Raw genomic sequence first — 6,000 nt, forward strand, 5'->3', positions numbered from 1 at the left:
GGATTCACAACTCTTAAAAACAATAACAACAACCTTATCTTCTGGTACCGTTTCTAAAGTAGACAAAATTATTGGGGGACAAAATATAGACACAGCATAAAGCAGTCACTTGATGGAGGTAATAAGAAACAACATATCATTTTAAGAATATGGCAAAAAAATCCTTCTTATCCATCAAGATTTCCTTCAAATAGCCTTCATGTGAGTGTTTCTGGTCACCCCAGCTAGAACTGATCTTCACCTGCCCTAATCTCGGATAATGAAGAGTCAGTACTGTTCTTTGGCATTCTTCTTCCCCTTTGTAGCATTATAATCATTCATGTATTTGTCCTCCCCCCCCACTAAGGTGCCACTTATAGGGGAGAATTATGTTTTGTTCATCTTTCAATCTCCCCAATCCCCGGGCACAGAGCCTTGCATTACAAAGGGTGTTCGATGGATGTTTGTTAGACAGATGGAGCGAAGGAGGGAGGGATGGTCAGTTATTCCTAGCTTCAAGGCCCTAAAGCAGGCCTACACAATCTGTAGCCTAAGGGCCACTTACAGCTTGGGATGCTTGTGGCACTCTGAAGGACTTCTTCTACATCCAAAGGATGTTTTCCTTTACATTTTTGGGGGTGTCAGAAATCCTTTGGCCGGCTGCAAGTAGCTGGAGCACCACAGTAAGAGACCCATGGACTGCAGGTTGTGTAGGACTGCCCTAAAGGATCGAGATGGTGGTTTCAGAGCATACATATATATTTAGTGTGCATGTAAGAATCGGAAGCAGAGTTAGTGGGAGAAGGGGTGTGCTGATGTCAGAGAGGATATCACTGGGGATGGGGGTGCTTCAAAAAGATATGTTTGGGAGAAGCTATAGGGTAAGATTGCCAAAGGAGATAAGCCTATTCTTTCTGGAGGACAAAGGCATGAGGCCATATGTAGATTGCCAAGAATGGATAGAATTTCAGTGTCTGGAACTGTTAGGACTTTGCCCAATAGTTGGACTTCATAAAGAGCCCCCAGATTAATTATTTTGTTGTTGTTAATAATAATAATGATAGCTAGCATTTATAACAGTGCTTTACATGTATTATTTCATTTGATTCTCATAACTCCATTTAACAGATGAAGAAACTGAGGCTCAGAGAGATTGTGTGCCCAGAGTCACACAGTGAGTAAACATCTGAGAAAAGTCTCAAATGCAGGTCTTTCTGACTCCAAGCACGGTACCCTACCTAGCCACCTAGCTGCTTCACCTTTTTGGCGAGTAGAAGTCCCTTAACCTCAATAAATGACATAGCCTTCTTTTTTTTGTTTTGTTTTTTTTTTGAGGCAATGGGGGTTAAGTGACTTGTCCAGGGTCACACAGCTAGTAAGTGTCAAGTGTTTGGTCTGAGGTCACATTTGAACTCAGGTCCTCCTGACTTCAGGGCTGGTGCTCTATCCACTGTACCACCTAGCTGCCCCTGACATAGCCTTCTTAAAACACCATCATGGTTACATAGGAGACGCCTCAGAGCTCCCATGACCTGGTATAATGAAAGGGACACTAGATTTGTAATCAGAGGAGCTGGGTTCAAATTCTGATTCTTCTATATATTCCCTGTGTAATGTTGGGAACAACCTCTCTGGGCCAGTACCTTCATTTAGAAAACGAGGGGCCCAGACTACACTACACAGTGTCTAAGGAGCCTTGCCGCTCAGTGATCCAGCACTGACACGTGCCGATGCAGGTGATGTTGGGGATTGTCAGGAATTGCGTGACACATTCTACGGGTTGGGAAGGACACTCTTCCTCTGTGAGAGCTGGGTGTCATGCCAACAGCTCAGCCTGGGATGCCCTATTAAAGGTGCCACTGCTCCTGGCTCCTCACCCACTCTGGTTCTTCAGCAGAGAGTTCCTGCCTGTGTCTTTGATCAAGGTGAATGTCTGCATGAGAGGCCAGGGGAGGCTTGGAGCAGGATGTTGGAGGAGAGGAAGAGAGGAGTGGAAGGGAGAAGAGAAGATAAAGGAAAAGGAAAGAGGGGCCGAGAAGGAAGAAATGGGGAGAAACTGACTGAGAAGCACAGCAACTTGAGAACAATAGAAGCTTATACCCTGGATTTATTCTAGAGCAGGGTTAAACTTTTTGTGAGTCATGGACTCCTTTGGATTTGGTGAAACTTATGGACCCTTTCTCAGAATAATGTTTTTAAATGACTGAAGGAAATGTTAAATTTCAATTAGAGGTGAGTGAAACTAAATATGTACATTTTTTCCCATGTAAGTTCATGGAACTCCAGAAATCTGCCCATAGACCCCTTCAGAACCAGTCTGGGCCTCCCCAGAAGAAAACAAGGCAATAGCCAAGTGTCTGGAAGGCAGCAAGTGGAAGGGGGTAGGGAACAGCAGTTGCTTGAGTTCCTGGGAATTCTACAGTGTCATAAACTCCTTTGATGGCCCCCAAACACTGGGGAGGTTGTCACTCCCCCTGACCTATTCTCTTAACTCCCATCTAGAACACCAATATTTGAAGTAAAGAGATTCTGGGTATTTTGCCTAGTTCTGACTTACCCGTTGGGTTGATAAGTCGATCTGATAGATTGATCAGGTTGCTATGTTGATAAAATATTTATAATCCTGCAGATTTTTAGTGCCAGAGAAGTTCCTTGCTCTCTAAATTCCAAATTAGGTACATTTAGAGGGAAAATCACTTTCTTTCATCTTTTCTTTCTGGATGTTAATCTATCTTTGCTATATAATCACCACAGTAAAGATTGATTCAAATTTTAAAAATAAGCTTACTAGAGGTTTCATATATATGAAAACTATCTCTGTTTCTTCCAGGATTACCAAAGTCACCCAGAATGTCCTGCCAGCAAAATCAGCAGCAATGCCAGCCCCCTCCCAAATTCCAGAACCCCAAATACCCTCCCAAGTGCCCTTCCCAGGCTCCTTGCCCTCCTCCTGTCTCTTTCGGCTGTGGGTCCAGCTCTGGGGGATACTGTGGGTCCAGCTCTGAAGGATGTGGCAGCTCTGGCTCCGGGGGCACCTGCTGCCTCTTTTCCCATAACAGAAGATCCCATAGATGCAGGGGCCAGAGCCCTGGTCGCTGTGACAGTGGCTGTGGGCGCAGCCAGCAGTCTGGGGGCTGTGCTGGTGGCTCTGGGGGCTTCTGCTGACCTGGCATTCTCGTATAAGAGGAACAGAATTGGAGGAATGAAAAGAAAGCACTGACCCTACTTCCTTTCTTCCTTGATCCTTCTCTTCCCAGTCCCCAGGGGCCTCAGCTGCTAAGATGTTGCTTGGGGACTGAGAGAGCCCAGAAGATTGGTTCATTTTACTCAAAACCCACAATTTCAAATTTGAACTCCATATTCCCTGCCTCACTTGTCTTAGACAATAATAAAATTCTGTCTGCTCACAGGTGTGTCCTGCTTACTCTTTTCTCTTAGTAGGCAATTATTCTCTTCTTTTAATAGCTGTGCACTCTCAATATCTCCCACAAACTCCCTTATGCTTGCAGGAACCACTTGACTGGCAACTGGTTGGTGGGTTTTCATGATTCAGACCCAAGGAGACACAGTATGTGCTAAGCCAAAGTGAAAAACAATTAATTGTAATCAGCCTTTCCTGACGAGGAGAACCCATGGAATACAAAATTGTCAGAGATTCCAAGCTGCTCTAGGCTCATGGGTCAACCCATTTGGCCAAGAATAAATAAATAAACAGGTAGATAGATGTGTGTATGTGTATATATGTATAGATGTGTATATATACAAATACATATATATTCAGATAGATATACATATATACATATGCACAAATATATTATATATATTTAACACACATATTTTTATTCATGTATATATGTTCATACTTGCCATATATATGTATATACATGGATATTTATATACATACACATATATATGCATGAATATACTATACATACATTTAATGCATGTATTTTATTCATGTGTATACATATATATACCCATACTTGCATATATGTGTATATGTTTATGTATATGCATCCATATATATTTTTGGAAAAGTCTGATTCTGGGAACGATAGGAGATTTTGGTTAAGTCCCACCGGGACCTCAACCAGGTCCCAGCTGTTTGCTCAGAATCAGGATGAGGAGGTACCCTTAGGCAGCAGAACAATGTCAAATTAACTGTGTGAAAAACATAATTAGAGAATAGTGGAGAGAAGGGAAGGCTCAGAGACACATAGGCCAAACGTGAAGACTCCAGGTTTTGATGATTGGCCCAGGAGCCCCTGGCTTACCTGGGGTCCAGAATTTGAGGATCAAGTGTGTGAAGAAAGGATTGATGCTTTTCTGCCTTGGTGGGATCCTCATCATGTTCCTTGCTACTTTGACCCATGACAAACCTCTGAGGGACTCCCAGAGAGGCCCACGAGCCATAGCTTACAGTAACTGCCTCAGGCCTGACTTTACTGCAAATATCCTTCACTGAGAATGTTCTTTGTTCGTTTAATGATCTCGATAAGGGAAAGTTCATCACTTTGAAGGCTGAGGGGTCATTCAAACAGAATCCAGAACCTGAGGGGTCTCAGGGTAAAAGAATCATAGTATAATAAGATCATTGATTCAGAGCAGAAAGAGGCTTAGAGGCCATTGAGTACACCCTCTTCATTTTACAGATGAGGAAACTGAGGCATAGAGAGGTTAGGTAATTTATTCAGGGTCACAAAAATAGCAAACGTCAGAGACAGGATTCTAATTCAGGTTTAAGGTCCAGATGAGAAGGTGAAGCTGGCTAGGCTTGGGAAGCAGCAGGAAGAGAGTCACAAATCCTTCCACCTGTATCCCCCATACCTCAAAGCAGAGCAGCTCAAAAGACCGGGGAGTGAAGAAAGAGTCCCCAGTCCTTGTCAAGGCATCATTCTGGCTTCCTCCATGTGCGGTCTGTACTGACTCCATCCAAACACTTGATTTGGCTGCCTGCTTTTATCCTTTAGGCACCAACATTTCACTGTTTTAATTGGAATGAGCCTCAAATAAGCTCAGTTCCTCCTCTCTCAGGCTCCCCACTCAGACTGGAGCATCCAGACCATTCCTAGAGACAGCTCTGAAGGACAGACAACAGCACCAACAGAGGCACCTCCTCCTTCCACAATTGGCCTGGCTGCCACACTCACAAAAGCCCTTCCCCCCCCCCCCCCCGCCCCGCTCCACAGACAGAAGTGTCTCCCTTCACAGACAGAACCACCACATCTCTCATACACACCCTACCCCAACACGTGCCACGGGAAACCACCTCCTCTATCAGAGGGACCAGAGACCACATCATTGGTGAGCTAAGGGCCTGGTGAAAAGGGACTCTTTCAGGAGCACTCTGGGGAATAGACAGAGCTCCCCCAACAGCTTCCCTGCCAGTGACTTTCATTCAAATTAAAGGCTCTCAAACACAATTTATAAAGGGGCCTCTTTCCCTGAAACAAACACTTTCTACTTTGCTCCCCTCCCCCGATGTAGTTCCTATCTGCTTGTTAGCTAGAAAGTTGTTGTATAAGATAATTTATACTAAGATGAAAATTGATGCTTTTCTAGGCTACTTGCATTTTAATTATGATTAATACTCATACGTATGCTACAGATTGTTTGTATTTATTTTGATAAAATAATAACATCTTATAGAGAGCTTAAAGATTTACAAAGTGCTTCCTACCCATTTGACTCTGAATGAGTCACTGACTCTGGGCCTCAGTTTCCCTATTTGTAATATTAGTTTGGACTAAGTAATTCAGGACTAAACTATAGCTTTGAATTTGATTGAACTCCAAACTTTCACTACCATGCCTCAGAAACACTCTCATCCTGGAAGCTTACTCCAGCCCTGGAATTACTAACATATTGGAAGTACCCTCCACTTCTTCAGCCTTCCACTTCCATCGGATAGCTCCCCCCAGAACCTCCAGCCAGCTATTGTGATAGTCTAGGTGATAGGTAATGTGGTCTTGTGTATGTGTGTGTGTGTGTGTGTGTGTGTGTGTGTGTGTGTGTGTGTGT

The sequence above is a fragment of the Vombatus ursinus genome, unplaced genomic scaffold, assembly GCF_900497805.2.
Source record: "Vombatus ursinus unplaced genomic scaffold, bare-nosed wombat genome assembly UNPS02014768.1, whole genome shotgun sequence".
NCBI lineage: Eukaryota > Metazoa > Chordata > Mammalia > Diprotodontia > Vombatidae > Vombatus > Vombatus ursinus.